Source organism: Manis pentadactyla, chromosome 18 (assembly GCF_030020395.1).
Source record: "Manis pentadactyla isolate mManPen7 chromosome 18, mManPen7.hap1, whole genome shotgun sequence".
Lineage (NCBI taxonomy): Eukaryota > Metazoa > Chordata > Mammalia > Pholidota > Manidae > Manis > Manis pentadactyla.
The window spans coordinates 24,159,802-24,179,605 of NC_080036.1; the positions used below are offsets into that span (position 1 = coordinate 24,159,802).

Sequence of the window (19,804 nt, forward strand, 5' to 3'; positions counted from 1 at the left end):
TCTTATACGTATGAAGTGCAAATTGTGTGGCCTGGTCAGAAATAACTCTAGTTCTGTAATGAAAACAAAAATGAGCTGGGGTACAGCATAGACTGAGGACCTCAGGCGGTGGGTGTGCGCCGAGTGTGTGTGTGTAGGATGGTGTTACTGTAGACGGTGGTAGTGGGTCAGACCTGTGGAAATGCAAGTCAGGTGAGTGAGATGCCTTTTTTGTTTTGGAACAAACTCAAACAACATGTGGGAAGACTTGAGCCACAGTTTCCATGACTTCACTGGGTTTGTGTGTGCTATTTGACAGGACTTAATGTTCCTAACCCTACATTCTGAACTTGAAGGAATGGGGAGTGGATTAAGCCACAAAGTAGATGTGGTCGTAAAATCATAAAATCTCTGATTGTTTTTTAAAATAATAGACTTAAAAAAATAAGAGTTCTTCAATAAAATCCAAAGTATATGGATCATCCTAGATTTGACTCTTAACTGTAACTTTTTAAAAAGGCTTTAGTTAGATATAATTCACATACTATTTAATTCACCCATTTAAAGTGTACAATTCAGTGACTTTTAGTATATTCAGAGTTAAGCAACATCACCATAGTTAATTCTAGGACATTTTCATCACCCCAGAAAGAAACCCTGAACGAACCCCTGAGCCATCATCGTGATCTGACATTTAACAACTGTTTTATCCTGAATAACTCACCTGCGCTCGCAGAAGCTCAGCTCACTGTTCTCTCTTAATAGCCATCAAGAAATATGTAGGTATTCCTTTCTTTGACCTGGGAACCCTAATTCATCTTACTGACAGAGGAGAGATTGTTGGCTACCAAAAATCACAGGTCTTTTTCTACAATAAGATGTCTTCTGTCTTCTGTCTGTCCCTTTGGGTGTTCTGGTGTAGAAGTCCAGGATCTGTTCATGTCTGCATTAAGTTTCGTCTTGACACATCCGGCCTCTTGGTGCATCCTTTGTGCATCTTTTTAGCCATCTGATTTTTTAGATCTTGAGTTTTCCGTTTAATATGGTAGTATTCTTAATGACCTCAGTCTCATGTATTTGATTGTATATCATGAAATTTTCAAGACCTTTGTAAAAGTGTTCATCTGACTTGGACAGAGGTGGGTGTGGGGAAGAGTTGCTGTTGCCTGTAATAGAGACCTTGATTTTTGTAGACATTTGAGATTTGGAAGGTGTTTTGTTGACTCCAGACACACTGTCAATTCCTTGGATTAAAAAGTTACTAAAAAAAAAAGAACTCTGGTGTATCTTATTTGTGGGTTATATACTTGGTGTTTAGATTATTGCTTCCCTCTCTAAGTCACACAAACTGTTACTTTAACAGTTTGTGTCTAACATTGAGATAAAATTATTGAGTACAGTGTATGAAGTCTACTCTTACTGCAAACTGCTGTCCCTTTCTAATCTTCCATCTCTTTCATTCTTAAATAATCTTTCAAGACTGAGGACTCTTTCTGGCCTGGGACAAGCACCTTTAAGTTAGGCACTCAGACAGTGTCTCCACGTCTTGGGTTATTAATTTTTGCCTTGCTGTTATTTATTCTATATCATGTAGTCTCAAGTTCATTCTCATTGGGAGAAAAGGAGGAAATAAAATAGATAAGGAACTCTTCTATGTACTTTCTTACGTACTCCACCACCCTGAGCAGTGGGTTTTAGATCTTCCTTCTTTGTCTTGTCTCAAACGTGGAAAAACAGAAAAGCCCTTTTTATAGTGTATGGCATTTTTCCAAGCTTCAGGTCACTTCTGGAGTAAAGGATCATACCCTTTCTGCCTTTCCATGCTAAACTATTTTAAGTTTACCCTTCTCATTGTAAGCAAAATCAGGAGTGTTTGTTAGCCACTTGGAGGTAGACATGGAACATTTTTAAGAGGCCTTTTTGCTTTGGGTTGGAGATTGCTATTATTCAGGAGTTAGAGATGAAAACTAATCCTGACCTCTCCTTGAGCAGGATCCAGATAACAAAGGGCTGCACTGCCTCAGCGTCTATAGGAGACCAGACCCACTGCTCTCATGTTATATTTTCTTTTAACTCAGGTTAGCAGCTTCTCCTCCCCCTCAAGAGCCTAGTTAGTTCAGGTGAAGTTATTCTCTCTTGTTGAGCTCGTGAACATTCCCCAAAAGTTCCATGAAGCTGTGGATCTGGGCAGGTCTTCCTCAGTCTGTTCAATACTGTTTAACAGTAATAATTATAATTTATTATCTAGGTGTGCCAGATGTGACTGTGGCTGGGCATTCTACTTGAGTTTCCTTGCTTAAGCTTCCCAACAATTTTATGAGAAAGGAATGATCCCTTTTTTTTACTGACCAGGAACTCAAAGTTCAGAGAAATCAATTGACTTGCCTCACAAAAACAATCTATTCTTTATCTTCATTTTTATCAGTCTTTAAAAGTAACACATCTAAAATAGTAAGAGTCATACCTAGAACTCTAATCCAGGTCTGTTTGACCCAGGTCTGTTTGGGCCTCCTGTGGGGTGGTTCTGTGCCAGATGCTTTGGAGGATATGAAATTGAAGAAAACACACTCTTGGACTTTAAAGGCTTTTTTTTTTAATAAGGGAGGAGGGGGGAGCCAATGAGATTTGTTTTTAGGAGAGCGAACCTTTCTTTGGGAAGCAGTGAGTCGGCTCTCTTTGTCAACCGAGTTGGAGCCTTAGGAGAAGTTGGTGGAGACTGCCCGTCTCAGCACCGTGGTGTCTGGTGGTAGCCCTTGCCTCCCTGCAGTGATCTGTAGGCCACTCTGCTCTGACGCTGCTGCTTTCTCAGGCCTTGTCCATCGAAGACTTCCGTTGTGTGGTAACAAGCAGAATGGTTTACCTTTATTTTAGGGTTACATTTACTGTGTCTGTCTTCACATACAGAACTCCAGCCTTTGCTGGAGGATGACTGAGTTGTGACTGTGTTGCTTGATTGTAACGAATGCCCTATTTTACTTTTCTAAGCCAAAGTGTCAGGGAAAGAAATCTGAATGTTTGCCAAATAGAAGTAGGTCCCGTCAAGGAGTGCGGCATCTGCCTTAAGCACTTAAGAAAAAATGCTGATTTCAAAGTGTCTCTGAAAGGCAAGTGTCCCCATTATCCTGATTTTTAGAAATATATGCTTATTATGGAAGTTCTGAAATATGTAGAACTTCACCCATCATGGAAATTTAAAAATATGAAGTAGAAAAGTAAAAATGACTCATAATCTCGCTTCCCAGGATAATCACTGAACATTCGAGTGATGCATGCCTGAGTGGGCTGCCAAGCTAAGGCTTAAACTGAATGGAGATGGGAGCTGCCATCCAAGGATGAAAGTTTGCCATCCGAGTTCAACTAACTGCCTGCTAAAACAATACCAAGATTCTTTGGAGGGATAGAACAATCCAGAGTCCTCCTAATACCCAGGATACAATCTAAAAGTACTCCCAATAGAAAGAAACAAGAAAATGTGACCCATTCTCAAGAAAACACTAGCCAAGGGAGATTGATCCCAAGATAACCCAAATGTTGGATTTAGTAGCTAAGGATTTAAAAGCAACTATTATTACTGTACTCAGTATGTACAGGAAGATGTTGTAATGAAAAGCTACAAAATCTTAGCAAAGAAGTAAAAACTAAAAAAGGAAAAATTATCTGGAATAAAACTTTTACAGAATAAAAACAGATGATGAAAAAAAATCACTAAACTTTTAGATCAGTATTATCTAATTGAAGAACAGAGAGAAGAGATTGAAACAAAAGGAATAGAACTTCAGAGACCTGTGGGACAATTTAAAAAAGATCTATAATGTGCATTTACTTGAAGTTCCAGATAGAGAAGAGAGAGAATGGGACAGAAAATTATTTGAAGGAATAGGAATAAACATTTCCTAAATTTAATGTAAGAATTAAGTAGAAATCATTATGGTTGACATTGTTTATAAGAAGAAGAGGGAAAATGGATGATGATTGAGGCTCGATTATCTTACTTTCTCCCCCAAACGTCTGGTCTTAACAAGCCTGACTGATTTCAGTCAGTTTTTTTTCCCTGGGTCTTACAGATCTATACTGTTATGAGCTCAGTAGATTAAGTTGCAGCCAAGACTAAATTGCACAAAATGGTAGAATATGCTGGCTTTTGAAACGTGCCAGGGCTGGTTTCTTTTGGAGGTCTGCAGTGAGAACACTGGATCTTTATGTGTGTGCTGCTTTTTCTTCTTTCCTTTCCTGCTACCCTCTTCTTGTTTCTGAGAAAGGGCAAAAAGGAGACTGGTGCATTTGAGCTGGACTGGCCCCATCGAAGGCGGTGAGTTCTGGTGATTGCGAAGTGGCTTTGGCAGAGCAGCCTCTGGGGAGGCCTTTGTTGAGTCTTTTCTTTTCTCTCCCAGGTGGTGGTGCTGGTGGCAGTGCTGGGAGTCACTGGCGAGGAGTCATTAATATGCCTTTGTTGAAATGTGGTTCTGTTATCCAACCTGTTGCATGCTACGTAAGTTTGGTCAGCATACTCTCTCTGTCTTCATCCAAGTCAGTGAATTGTTGACTAAGACAAGGTTCAGGAGGACATTGCTGATGCTGACTTCTGATGCCAGCCACTAAAATTTACATATTAATTTTTTTCTTTTTTTAGTCTCACAGTAATATGAAAACCAACAAAAAACTTATTATTTTGTGGCTTAGATGTTATAGGAACAACCCAGAATAGCTCACTTTATAACTAGATTGAGAGTTAATTTATGATTATTTGCTTGCAAAACACTGCAGGTAAGGCTGTTCTGTCTCAGGTGAGTGAATATTATGAGACCATGTTGGAAAAGTTTTCTTGTAATTTTCAGGGTAAAGGAAGTTTGGAGCTCTTCCATGGGAACCTACCCAGGCTGTAAGGAACTGAAATTGGGAATTGAGTCTCTGCCTTCCAATTTATCTAGCTTGGTGCACAATTTACATTACATGTTTAATTTTGCCTGAACATACTCTCTGTTACAGATGATGCTTTAAGTTCTGCTGAAAATCCTAGCCCATCTAGAAATGCATTGACATTTGAAAATAGAACTGTGTTGGGATTTTTTTTGGATTTAGTAGTTGTCCTGTAAGTTTGGACTCTTTTGATCTTTAGTAGCAGGTGAGAGGTAGTATTTTTCAAAAAACACTATGAAATAAAAATTAACTTCTGATAAAATTGTAATTGGTAGTTTGTAGGACTGGTCACATTATCATTTTAACAATACAGTTTTGCTACTTTAAATAAGATACTATATATTAAAGAGATTTTGGTTCTTCCAGCCAGATGAGTTCCTTTGTATCGCTTGCAGAAGTTTACTTTATCATGTGAAAAGACCGAAGCAAGGCAAAAAAAAGTATAAAAGGGCTTATACTGGATTTGTGGAATTCTTTATAAAGTTTGACTTAAGACATAATATTTGGCGAATGAATTTAATCTTTACTAATATTTTTTAGGTCAGAGATCACTGCTGTTGTGAAGCTTGCCCCTGTCCCACCCTTTATACTTGGTGAATACCTGTAGAATTATCATTTCCTTGAAACTAGATGTTTACATATCTGTCTTTCTTAACAGATTGAGAGCTCCATCAGGGCTCCCACTACAATTAATTAATTTCTCTGTCCCCAGAGTAGCACAGTCAGTAGTCCTCATGAGATGTGCAAATGTTTAAGAGGATAAATGAGAGACCGTATACTTGTGTGTCTTGTGCAACCAGAAAGTGCCTCTGCTAATAAGAAATTGCATGTATTAATGTCTCCTAGAATAGGTAGATCTCAAGTTACTGACTGTAGTTGTGTGTAACAGTGTGTAGTACAATTGAGTGTTACTGTCATCCAGGCTAACTCTTTGCTAGGTTGCTCCAAATTGTGATAAATATATTAATCTGGTGTGGACAGGTATTATTTTAAGTGTAAAGTTTAGCATTTGTCTCTAAGTTTACTACTGGAATAGCTGTTTAGAACTGTGACTACCATTATTTCAGCAATTGGTATGATGAAGTTCTGAGTTATCACTTGCGTGTCCTGGCTGCCCTGCTATGATTAAAATACAGATTTAACAACTAGTCTCTTTCCCTTTAACCCAAGGACACTATGACTATTAAGCAGCATGTATTAGATAACACAGCTGATCTGTTTTAATAAGTGTACTTACAGACTTTGACCAGAACACCTTAGACCCCTGAACAGAGACTCCTAAAACGTTAGTGTGGGGATTATAGAATTTGTTTTATAGAGGAATAACCTGAGGCCTAGATTAAGTGTTTTATACAAGGTTCTTTCAAATTCTTACGTAGTTTACAGTTTCCTGGTCGTGGTGGTGGTTTTACATAGCCTTTCCATTTTCAAAATAGCCCTTATCCTTCCCTGCCTTTGATTTTATAAATCTAATAGAGTCCGTATGTCCTAGTCACTTTTATTCTGAGTAGCCAGTGTTCATCCCACAGACATGCACCATCCCACAGACAAAGGACCAGTGCTTTAAGCATTGACAGTGAGAATTAGGGGGTCTCTGTGGAGACGTGGAGAGAAACAGATGTTGTCTTCCCGGGAACATGCAATTTTACACTTTTCTGTGAGCTATAACATGTGGCTTCTGTTGGTTAAGTGTAGTCGTAACTTTACTCTTCCTTACCCTTGTTATCTATGTATTTTTTAATGCTAGTTAACAGAAATGTGACACAATCTTAGTTATGTAGCTTTCTGCCCTTTCTGTGCTCCCTGTGACTTCTTGCTGGCCGCCTGTTGCCAGCCCGTTACTGTGCTCATGCGGAAGGAGCTGAGACTTTGTTATCCCAGCCCAGCCATGGATGGCATAGGGATAATTGATGTTCAATGTATGACAGCATTACAGCTTAGAAAGAGGTGCTGAATTATTTGAAGTGAAAAATAACTGTTTTTAAATCTGCTTTATTAAAGTATAATTTACATATAACAAAATTCATGCATTTGAAGTATACAGTTCGGTTAATTAGTTCTGTCAACTGCATAGAATTGTGTAATGGCCTCCACAGTCAAAGAGAACATATCTGTCACTCTGAAACATTTCTTCCTGTCGCTTTGCAGTCAGTCCCCACACTCTCTTCCAGGGCCCAGGCAAGTGCTGATCTACTTTGTGGCACTAGTTTTGTCTTTTCTAGAATTTCATAAGAATGGGACCATACAGTATATAGTTTTTTGTATGTGGTATTCCCATAACAACTTTGAAATAAATCTATAATAGTTATGTATATCAGTAGTTCTAATACATTTTTTTTGCTGAGAAGAATTCAATTGTATGTCTATACCATGAATTGTTTATCCATTCACTGTTGGATGGATATTTGTATGGCTTTTAGCTATTGTGAGTAAAGCTTCTAGAAGGGTTTGCCAGGTCATTAAAAAATTGCCAAACTGGTTTTCAAAGCATATGTATGAGGGTTCCAGTCACTCTTTACTTAAAAAAATTGGTATTGTCAGTCTTTCAAATTTAAGTCATATTAGTGGATATATAGTGTTTATTAGCTCATGGTGGTTTTAATTTTCATTTCCTTGATTATTACTGATACTGACCATGTATCATTGATGCAAGATCTATTAAATATTTATTGGCCATTTTTTTTGAGATATTTATCTTAGTGAGTTGTAAGAGTTCTTTATATATTCTTTTTTTTTTTTTGAGAAGGCATCTTTCATATTTATTGATGAAATGGTTGTTAACAACAATATTGGGGTTTCCATGCACAATCATTAATTAAGTCCAACTCTCAACAGTTTCACCTTCTGAAGGATAACGAACAAATCCTCATGGTGAACGAACACAGAAACTCTTTCTGTCTTGGCTACTGTTTCTGTCTTGACTACGAATCATGAAACATAAACAAACCATCAAGGCAAAAGTGCTTATACATAGGCTTTTTATACTTTATATATAAATTCCCACATTTCCCCCTTTTTTTTATTAAAGAACTTTAAAATAATGATTGTTGTAACTAAGGCGAAAGATCCGTTTTTAATTTTTTAAGTATGAACTTAGCTGGACAAAAGCAGCAGAGAATGCCTCATATAAGTGGAGGGACGAGGCTCTAAGCCTCGCCTCAGTTGGCCCCCACCCCCTCACCTGGTGACCCTTTATGACTGTGCCTGTCTTAGGTTGTTCCTCCCATGAGGAATCTCACCCGTCTCTGGCTAACCAGCCGTCTCCTGGGGCCACACAGGGGGAGAACATGTGGAAAAAGAAGGCATTAGGAGTAAACTGATGTTTGTTGATGTTTTCATACTCTCACTCTTATGTCCAGCCTTAATCATAGAAATCACAAAATATAAAGATTTAGTGCATGGACTTTCAGGAATAACAATGCAAACAAAGAACAATAATTTTTTAGACATCACTTCCAGGAAAGTAGCATAAGCATGCATTGGTTTTAACAAACTGGTGACTATATGACGCATCCAGGCTATCAAGATTAGAAGGCAAATACACAAAAGAAGCAGGCCTACAATTACTGGCCATATCCAGTGAAACCAAGAAAACCACTTAGGTAACTCAGGCATTTGAGAAAACTTATCAATAATGTGATGAATATTATCTATTTGATTGTGAATAGTTTGAGAAAAGTCAGACAGATTAAAACAACACATGCCTGGAAATTGTTCACATCCCATATGTTCTTTTTTTTTTAAAATAATTATTTTTTATTGAAGGGTAGTTGACGCACAGTATTACATTACATTAGTTTCAAGTGTACAACACAGTGGTAGAACATTTATATACATAATTCTAGGTTCCAGCTATCACCCTACCAAGCTGTTACAATATCTGACTATATTCCATATGCTATACATTACATCCCGGTTACTTATTTATTTTACCATTGGAAGTCTGTCCTTTTTTTTTTTTTTTTTTTTGTGAGGGCATCTCTCATATTTATTGATCAAATGGTTGTTAACAACAATAAAATTCTGTATAGGGGAGTCAATGCTCAATGCACAATCATTAATCCACCCCAAGCGTAATTTTCGTCAGTCTCCAATCTTCTGAGGCATAACAAACAAGTTCTTACATGTAGAACAAATTCTTACATAATGAATAAGTTACATAGTGAACAGTACAAGGGCAGTCATCACAGAAACTTTCGGTTTTGCTCATGCATTATGAACTCTAAACAGTCAGTTCAAATATGAATACTCATTTGGTTTTTATACTTGATTTATATGTGGATACCACATTTCTCTATTATTATTATTTTTAATAAAATGCTGAAGTGGTAGGTAGATACAAGATAAAGGTAGAAAACATAGTTTAGTGTTGTAAGAGAGCAAATGTAGATGATCAGGTGTGTGCCTGTAGACTATGTGTTAATCCAAGCTAGACCAGGGCAATAAAACATCCACGTATGCAGAAGATTTCTCTCAGAACAGGGGGGGCGAGGTTCTAAGCCTCACCTCTGTTGATCCCCAATTTCTCACCTGATGGCCCCCCTGCGACTGTGCCTGTCTTAGGTTGTTCCTCCCTTGAGGAATCTTACCCGTCTCTGGCTAACCAGTCATCTTCTGGGGCCATACAGGGAAATGTGAAGTTGGTAAGTGAGAGGGAAGCCTTATTGTTTGAAAAGGTTAGCTTTTTACTTCTTTGCATATTTATGCCCTGTGGCTTCTATGCCCAGCATTTGTCTTGAGGTATCTTTACCACTTGGAGGAGTTATGATACTCGGTAAATTTGATATGAGGCACGAATTCTATTTAAGGGTTGTAATTAGGAAGGAAGAAGAAAAGCTATAGAAGTAGCAGGCGGAAGAAAATATGGGAAGATTGATTATTTCTTTGACATATCTTCTTGTAGAGTAACTTCAGCATATATAGGTTTTAAGCTACTACTTAAATTGCGCACACACATTAACATAATAGGAGTATAGTTACATAACCAAAGCATATCTGTAATTACCAGCCATCTCCAGTGAAACCAAGAAAACCATTAAGGCACCTTAGGCATTTGTGAAAACTTATCTATGATATGGAAGATATTGTCCAACTGAACTTGAACAGTCTGAGAGAAATCAGACAAATTAAAACAACCCATTCCTGGGGACTGTTCACATGCCATATGTTCTTTTAACAGTAAATAGTCTGTAGTTGTTAAGAGTTTGGAGCGCTACAATTTGCACTTCTCCAAATTCTTGGTTGAGTTCCAACAGTATAGATCCAGTCAAATTTGTTGTTTTACTGTATGCACAGGCCAGCTTAGATATCTCCTTCCTCATTCCCATGGCAAGTCAAGGAGCTGGTGGGATGAGTGCATCTACAGCTGTAGCAGTGCGTGGATCTTTGTTGGGGTTTTTTGATGATCATCTTCTGGCATGAGTCTTCCAGAGAGTGCTGATGTTGGAAGTTCTCTTTCATATCGTATCTTAGTTCATTTTCGGGGTAGCCCAATTAGGCTTTGATCTTCTGTATAAATGCAAACAGACCCTTGGCCTACACTTTTATATGCCCTTTATACCCTTGTGTAGAAATCGTTGGAGGTTACCACACAGGAACTGCCCTTTTTTTTTTTTTTTTGCTTTGTTTTTGTTATCACTAATCTACACTTACATGATGAATATTATGTTTACTAGGCTCTCCCCTATACCAGGTCTCCCCTATAAACCCCTTTACAGTCACTGTCCATCAGCATAGCAAAATGTTGTAGAATCACTACTTGCCTTCTCTGTGTTGTACAGCCCTCCCTTTTCTCCTACCCCCCCATGCATGCTAATCTTAATACCCCCCTACTTCTCCCCCCCTTATCCCTCCCTACCCACCCATCCTCCCCAGTCCCTTTCCCTTTGGTACCTGTTAGTCCATTCTTGAGTTCTGTGATTCTGCTGCTGTTTTGTTCCTTCAGTTTTTCCTTTGTTCTTATATTCCACAGATAAGTGAAATCATTTGGTATTTCTCCTTCTCCGCTTGGCTTGTTTCACTGAGCATAATACCCTCCAGCTCCATCCATGTTGCTGCAAACGATTGGATTTGCCCTTTTCTTATGGCTGAGTAGTATTCCATTGTGTATATGTACCACATCTTCTTTATCCATTCATCTATTGATGGACATTTAGGTTGCTTCCAATTCTTGGCTATTGTAAATAGTGCTGCAATAAACATAGGGGTGCATCTGTCTTTCTCAAACTTGATTGCTGCATTCTTAGGGTAAATTCCTAGGAGTGCAATTCCTGGGTCAAATGGTAAGTCTGTTTTGAGCATTTTGATATACCTCCATACTGCTTTCCACAATGGTTGAACTAACTTACATTCCCACCAGCAGTGTAGGAGGGTTCCCCTTTCTCCACAGCCTCGCCAACATTTGTTGTTGTTTGTCTTTTGGATGGCAGCCATCCTTACTGGTGTGAGGTGATACCTCATTGTAGTTTTAATTTGCATTTCTCTGATAATTAGCGATGTGGAGCATCTTTTCATGTGTCTGTTGGCCATCTGTATTTCTTTTTTGGAGAACTGTCTGTTCAGTTCCTCTGCCCATTTTTTAATTGGGTTATTTGTTTTTTGTTTGTTGAGGCGTGTGAGCTCCTTATATATTCTGGACGTCAAGCCTTTATCGGATGTGTTATTTTCAAATATATTCTCCCATACTGTAGGGATCCTTCTTGTTCTATTGATGGTGTCTGTTGCTGTACAGAAGCTTTTCAGCTTAATATAGTCCCACTTACTCATTTTTGCTGTTGTTTTCCTTGCCCGGGGAGATATGTTCAAGAAGAGGTCACTCATGTTTATGTCTAAGAGGTTTTCGCCTATGTTTTCTTCCAAGAGTTTAATGGTTTCATGGCTTACATTCAGGTCTTTGATCCATTTTGAGTTTACTTTTGTATATGGGGTTAGACAGTGGTCCAGTTTCATTCTCCTACATGTAGCTGTCCAGTTTTGCCAGCACCACCTGTTGAAGAGACTGTCATTTCGCCATTGTATGTCCATGGCTCCTTTATCAAATATTAATTGACCATATATGTCTGGGTTAATGTCTGGATTCTCTAGTCTGTTCCATTGGTCTGTGGCTCTGCTCTTGTGCCAGTACCAAATTGTCTTGATTACTATGGCTTTATAGTAGAGCTTTAAGTCGGGGAGTGAGATCCCCCCTACTTTATTCTTCTTTCTCAGGATTGCTTTGTGTATTCAGGGTTTTTGTTGTTTCCATATGAATTTTCGAAGTATTTGTTCCAGTTCATTGAAGAATGTTGCTGGTAGTTTCATAGGGATTGCATCAAATCTGTATATATATTGCTTTGGGCAAGATGACCATTTTGATGATATTAATTCTTCCTAGCCACGAGTATGGGATAAGTTTCCATCTGTTAGTGTCCCCTTTAATTTCTCTTAAGAGTGACTTGTAATTTTCAGAGTATAAGTCTTTCACTTCTTTGGTTAGGATTATTCCTAGGTATTTTTTTTTTTTATTCAATTGTGAATGGAGTTGTTTTCCTGATTTCTCTTTCTGTTTGTTCATTGTTAGTGTATAGGAAAGCCACAGATTTCTGTGTGTTGATTTTGTATCCTGCAACTTTGCTGTATTCCGATATCAGTTCTAGTAGTTTTGGGGTGGAGTCTTTAGGGTTTTTTATGTACAGTATCATGTCATCTGCAAATAGTGACAGTTTAACTTCTTCTTTACCAATCTGGATTCCTTGTATTTCTTTGTTTTGTCTGATTGCCGTGGCTAGGACCTCCAGTACTATGTTAAATAACGGTGGAGAGAGTAGGCATCCCTGTCTAGTTCCCGATCTCAGAGGAAATGCTTTCAGCTTCTCGCTGTTCAATATAATGTTGGCTGTGGGTTTATCATAGCTGGCCTTTATTATGTTGTGGTACCTGCCCTCTATTCCCATTTTGCTGAGAGTTTTTATCATGAATGGATGTTGAACTTTGTCAAATGCTTTTTCAGCATCTATGGAGATGATCATGTGGTTTTTGTCTTTCTTTTTGTTGATGTGGTGGATGATGTTGATGGACTTTCGAATGTTGTACCATCCTTGCATCCCTGGGATGAATCCCACTTGGTCATGGTGTATGATCCTTTTGATGTATTTTTGAATTCGGTTTGCTAATATTTTGTTGAGTATTTTTGCATCTACGTTCATCAGGGATATTGGTCTGTAGTTTTCTTTTTTGGTGGGGTCTTTGCCTGGTTTTGGTATTAGGGTGATGTTAGCTTCATAGAATGAGTTTGGGAGTATCCTCTCCTCCTCTCTTTTTTGGAAAACTTTAAGGAGAATGGGTAATATGTCTTCCCTGTATGTCTGATAAAATTCCGAGGTAAATCCATCTGGCCCGGGGGTTTTGTTCTTTGGTAGTTTTTTTTATTACCGCTTCAATTTCATTACTGGTAATTAGTCTGTTTAGATTTTCTGTTTCTTTCTGGGTCAATCTTGGAAGGTTGTATTTTTGTAGGAAGTTGTCCATTTCTCCTAGGTTTCCCAGCTTGTTAGCATATAGGTTTTCATAGTATTCTCCAATAATTCTTTGCATTTCCGTGGGGTCCGTCGTGATTTTTCCTTTCTCGTTTCTGATACTGTTGATTTGTGTTGACTCTCTTTTCTTCTTAACAAGTCTGGCTAGAGGCTTATCTATTTTGTTTATTTTCTCGAAGAACCAGCTCTTGGTTTCATTGATTTTTGCTATTGTTTTATTCTTCTCAATTTTATTTATTTCTTCTCTGATCTTTATTATGTCCCTCCTTCTGCTGACCTTAGGCCTCATCTGTTCTTCTTTTTCCAATTTCGATAATTGTGACATTAGACCATTCATTTGGGATTGCTCTTCCTTTCTTAAATATGCTTGGATTGCTATATACTTTCCTCTTAAGACTGCTTTTGCTGTGTCCCACAGAATTTGGGGCTTAGTGTTGTTGTTGTCATTTGTTTCCGTATATTGCTGGATCTCCATTTTGATTTGGTCATTGATCCATTGATTATTTAGGAGCGTGTTGTTAAGCCTCCATGTGTTTGTGAGCCTCTTTGCTTTCTTTGTACAGTTTATTTCTAGTTTTATGCCTTTGTGGTCTGAAAAGTTGGTTGGTAGGATTTCAATCTTTTGGAATTTTCTGAGGCTCTTTTTGTGGCCTAGTATGTGGTCTATTCTGGAGAATGTTCCATGTGCACTTGAGAAGAATGTATATCCCGCTGCTTTTGGATGTAGAGTTCTATAGATGTCTATTAGGTCCATCTGCTCTACTGTGTTGTTCAGTGCTTCCGTGTCCTTACTTATTTTCTGCCCAGTGGATCTATCCTTTGGGGTGAGTGGTGTGTTGAAGTCTCCTAGAATGAATGCATTGCAGTCTATATCCCCCTTTAGTTCTGTTAGTATTTGTTTCACATATGCTGGTGCTCCTGTGTTGGGTGCATATATATTTAGAATGGTTATATCCTCTTGTTTGACTGAGCCCTTTATCATTATGTAGTGTCCTTCTTTATCTCTTGTTACTTTCTTTGTTTTGAAGTCTATTTTGTCTGATATTAGTACTGCAACCCCTGCTTTCTTCTCACTGTTGTTTGCTTGAAATATGTTTTTCCATCCCTTGACTTTTAGTCTGTACATGTCTTTGGGTTTGAGGTGAGTTTCTTGTAAGCAGCATATAGATGGGTCTTGCTTTTTTATCCATTCTGTTACTCTGTGTCTTTTGATTGGTGCATTCAACCCATTAACATTTAGGGTGACTATTGAAAGATATGTACTTATTGCCATTGCAGGCTTTAAATTCGTGGTTACCAAAGGTTCAAGGTTAGCCTCTTTAGTATCTTACTGCCTAACTTAGCTCGCTTATTGAGCTGTTATATACACTGTCTGGAGATTCTTTTCTTCTCTCCCTTCTTGTTCCTCCTCCTCGATTCTTCATATGTTGGGTGTTTTGTGCTGTGCTCTTTCTAGGAGTGCTCCCATCTAGAGCAGTCCCTGTAAGATGTCCTGTAGAGGTGGTTTGTGGAAAGCAAATTCCCTCAGCTTTTGTTTGTCTGGGAATTGTTTAATCCCACCATCATATTTGAATGATAGTCGTGCTGGATACAGTATCCTTGGTTCAAGGCCCTTCTGTTTCATTGTATTAAATATATCATGCCATTCTCTTCTGGCCTGTAGGGTTTCTGTTGAGAAATCTGACGTTAGCCTGATGGGTTTCCCTTTATAGGTGACCTTTTTCTCTCTAGCTGCCTTTAACACTCTTTCCTTGTCCTTGATCTTTGCCGTTTTAATTATTATGTGTCTTGGTGTTGCCCTTCTTGGATCCTTTCTGTTGGGGGTTCTGTGTATTTCCGTGGTGTGTTCGATTACTTCCTCCCCCAGTGTGGGGAAGTTTTCAGCAATTATTTCTTCTAAGATACTTTCCATCTCTTTTCCTCTCTCTTCTTCTTCTGGGACCCCTATAATACGGATATTGTTCCTTTTGGATTGGTCACACAGTTCTCTTAATATTGTTTCATTCCTGGAGATCCTTTTGTCTCTCTCTATGTCAGCTTCTATGCGTTCCTGTTCTCTGATTTCAATTCCATCAATGGCCTCTTGCATTCTATCCATTCTGCTTATAAACCCTTCCAGAGTTTGTTTCATTTCTGCGATCTCCTTTCTGGCATCTGTGATCTCCTTCCGGAGTTCATCCCATTTCTCTTGCGTATTTCTCTGCATCTCTGTCAGCATGTTTATGATTCTTATTTTGAATTCTTTTTCAGGGAGACTGGTTAGGTCTGTCTCCTTCTCTGGTGTTGTCTCTGTGATCTTTGTCTGCCTGTAGCTTTGCCTTTTCATGGTGATAGGAATAGTCTGCAGAACTGGGACGAGTGACGGCTGGAAGGACTTCCTTTCTTGTTGGTTTGTGGCCCTCCTCTCCTGGGAGAACAGCGGCCTCTAGTGGCTTGTGCTGCGCAGCTGCGCGCAGACAGGGCTTCTGCTTCCTGCCCGGCTGCTATGGAGTTAATCTCCGCTGTTGCTGTGGGCGTGGCCTGTCTCGGGCAGCTACTCCAAAATGGTGGAGTCGCGTTGGAGCAGGAGCTGCTGGGAGGCTATTTATCTCCGTAAGGGGCCTCCCTGCTCCCTGCAGCCCAGGGGTTAGGGTGCCCAGAGATCCCCGGATTCCGTGCCTCTGGATTAAGTGACCTGCCCTGCCCCTTTAAGACTTCCAAAAAGCACCTGCCAAAACAAAATAACGCCCACCAAAGAAAAAAGAAAAAAAAATTTTTTTAATTAAAAAAAAAAAAAAGTTTTTAATTAAAAAAAAAAAAAAAAAGGTGGTCGTTCGTTTTTCTTTATTCTCCGGTGCCAGCCTCAGGCCTCTGCTCACTGGTCTTTCTGCCCTGTTTCCCTAGTATTGGGGTCCCTATCCCTTTAAGACTTCCAAAAAGCGCTCGCCAAAACAAAACAGCAAAAAAGCAAAAAAAAATGGTCGCGCGCTTTTCTTATGCCCTCTGGCACCCGGCCTCCAGTGCCCGCTCACTGTTCTTGCTGCCCTGTTTTCCTAGTATCGAGCGCCCTGCACTCTGGCCCGGATGGCGGGGGCTGGGTGTTCGGCAGTCCTGGGCTCCGTCTCCCTCCCGCTCTGCCTGCTCTTCTCCCGCCGGGAGCTGGGGGGAGGGGCGCTCGGCTCCCGCGGGGCCGGGGCTTGTATCTCACCCCCTTCGCGACGCGCTGGGTTCTCTCAGGTGCGGATGTGGTCTGGATATTGTCCTGTGTCCTCTGGTCTTTATTCTCGGAAGGGTTGTCTTTGTTATATTTTCATAGATATATGTTGTTTTGGGAGGAGATTTCCGCTGCTCTACTCACGCCGCCATCTTCTGCCTATATATTCTTAATACATGTTCTTTATCACATGTTTTACAAATAATTTCTCCTTTTCATTTTAATGGTGTCTTTTGAAGAGTAAGAAGTTCTTAATTTTGTTAAAGTCAAGTTTATCCATTTTTTTTTTTTTGTTTGTGCTTTTTGTGTTCTGCGTAAGAAATCTTTGCCAAATCCACGATCACAATGTTTCTCCTATGTTTTCTTCAAGAAATTCTATCTCTTTGTTTAGGTTTTTGATGGGTTCAAGTTAACTTGTGTAGCTTGTGTGAGGTAAGGGTTGAGGTTCATTTTTTGCACAGGATACCTACTTGTTTCAGCATCATTTGTTGAAAAAAATATTTTTTTCAAATTGTATTACCTTGACCCCTTTGTTGAAGAATGAATGAGTGTAGGTATGTTTCTGGATCCTCCTGTCTCATTACTGTCTGTATCTGTCCTTAGACCAACACTACTGTCTTGATGATGGTAGCTTTATAATTAAGTCTTAAAGTGAGGTAGTATAAGTTCACCGACTTTAGTCTTTTTAAAATTGATTTGGATATTCTAGGTCATTTGTGTTTCTGCATGCATTTTCAGATGAGCTTGTTGATTTCCATAAAAAAGCTTACTTAAGGTTTTTTTCTTTTTAAGTTGATACACATTCAGTGAAATGCACAAATCTTAGTGTGCAGCTCTATTAATTTTGACGTGTATATACACTTACATAACCATTACTCAGATCAAGAGATCTCACACATTTCTCACTGCTTTTTTTTTTAACCCCTTCACCTATTTCAGCCATCACCGCAACCCCTTCCCCTGTGACAACCACCAGCCTGTTCTCTGTGTTTAGGAGTCTGTTTTGTTTTTTGTTCACTTGTTTGAGATTCTATGTTTGTCTTTATTCTGTGTTTGTCTTTCTCTGATATATTTCACTTAGTATAATACCCTCTGGGTCCATCCGTGTTATTGGAAATGACAAGGTTTTTTTTTTTTTTTATGGCTAAGTAGTAGTCTGTTGTATATATGTATCACATCTTTTTATCCATTCATCTGTTGATGGACATTTAGGTTGTTTCCATATTTTGGTTAGTGTAAATAATGCTACACTAAGCATAGGAGTACATGTATCTTTTCTTCAGATAAGTTCCCAGGAGTGGAAATGCTGGTCTTATGGTATTTCTATTTTTAGTTTTTTGAACCTACAGAAATTTTTACTGAAAATGAATTAAATCTGTAGCCCAGTTTGGGAAGAGTTGACACTTTTGAGATAATTCATTAACCTGGTATATCTATCTTACTTAGTTGTTTTTTTTTTTAAAGCACATTTTCAGTTGCAATATTTTATTCAATTTAAGTATAATAGTTCATTAATTTATGTTTATGTATTTCATGTTTTTCGTGCTATTATAAATGTTTGAAATTTCAACCTTCAATTGTCTGTTGTAGCATATAGATTGCAGTGTATTCTTGTATTTTGATCTTGCAACCTGCCACCTTGCTAACTAAAATCACTTGTTACTTCTAGTAGCTCTTTCATAGATTTCTGGTGAGAACTGATATTCTTGGTGCCTATCATAGAGAGATGCATTCAGACTTTTCATTCTTCTGTGTAATTTGAGCTAGTTTTTTGTAGAGTACCTTGATCAGGTTGAGGAAGTTTCCTTTTTGTCCCTAGTTTGCTGAGTTTTTATAACGAATTGATGTTGAATTAATTTTTTTAAAGGCTTTTTCTACATCTAATAAGACTTGTGTAGTTTTTTCTTTCGTTGAAGGTGGTGAATTCCATTAATTTACCAAAGTTAAACCAATATTGTATTCCTAGGGTAAACCTTATTTGGTCATTGCTTATTATCCTCTTTTATAATCCTGAATTTCAATTGGTAACATTTTGTTAAAGATTTTTGTGTCTGTGTTCATGAGGGGTTGGCCTGTATTTTTCTTGTGATCTGTCTGGTTTTAATATCAGGATAATGTTGACCTCATAAAATAAGTTGAAAAATAAGTCCCCTTCCCCCTGTTTTTTGATACTGGTATCATTTTTTTCTTTAAATGTTTGGTACATGTCACCTTGATGATGTCTGGGCTTGGATGGAGTTTTCTTTGTGATAAAATTTAACTAAGGATTCAAGTTCTTTTATAGATAGAGGATTATTTTGGTAGATGTGCATCTCATGGCTGTTCCCTAATGACTAAAGATGTTGAGCATCTCTTTTCGTGTGCCTGCTAGCCATTCATGTATCTTCAGTAGTAAAATGTCTATATAAATATTTTACCCATTTTTAGTTAGACTCTTGTCTTATTACTGAATTGGAAGGGTTCCTTTTGAATTCTGAATATAAGTTCTTTATCAGATATATGATTTGCAGATATTATGCAAGCATTAAATTATGACTTATACAAATATAAAGTGAACATATGTTAAAGATTTTATCTAATTGATTTATTAAGGGATCCAGTAAGGTGTGAGAACTGATTCCACATAGCTAGTAATTTTTTACTGCATGCTGAATATTGTGGATGATACGTTTTAGAGACCACCGTGGTTGGACTGGACTCAAACTCCCACTTTAGTTTGCCCCCTGCTTAGTTCTTTCAGCCTAATGTATTTGCTTTTTGCTGGAAATCTTGGACTCTCTCCAGTATATGCGCAGTTCACGGATCTACCAAAGATCTGGGAAGAGCTTATATGCAGATTTTAAGATTGCAGCTCTCTGAGGTGTCGGCTGCATCATGTGATCTGGGGGGTACCTTTAGGGGAAAAGCAATATAAAAGTGCATCTTATCCAATACTTTTTCCTTTGTTCAGCTTTCTCTCTGCTTGTATCTCCTTCCAGTACCTTCAAATGGTAGCTTTTTATATTTTATTTAGTTATAATTGTTTATTTGTAAGAGTGATAGTCTAATACAGGGTGTTCTGTTTTTGCTTTTTTATAGACTTTAAATGGAGCTCTTCTTTAGTCTTACAACCATGACTTACCCATTGCACTGGGTTTGATGTCCATATTTTCTTCTTTTTCTCTCAGTGTTTCTGAATCCATTTGGCCCCTCAGAAGGGCAG

The 19,804-nt window shown here is 38.4% G+C and overlaps 1 protein-coding gene across 10 annotated transcripts in view; it reads left to right on the forward strand.

Moving 5' to 3' along the window:
- The window catches only part of AKAP13 (A-kinase anchoring protein 13), a 291,383-nt gene that overhangs the window by 45,617 nt on the left and 225,962 nt on the right, over positions 1 to 19,804 (forward strand). The window lies entirely within an intron of this gene.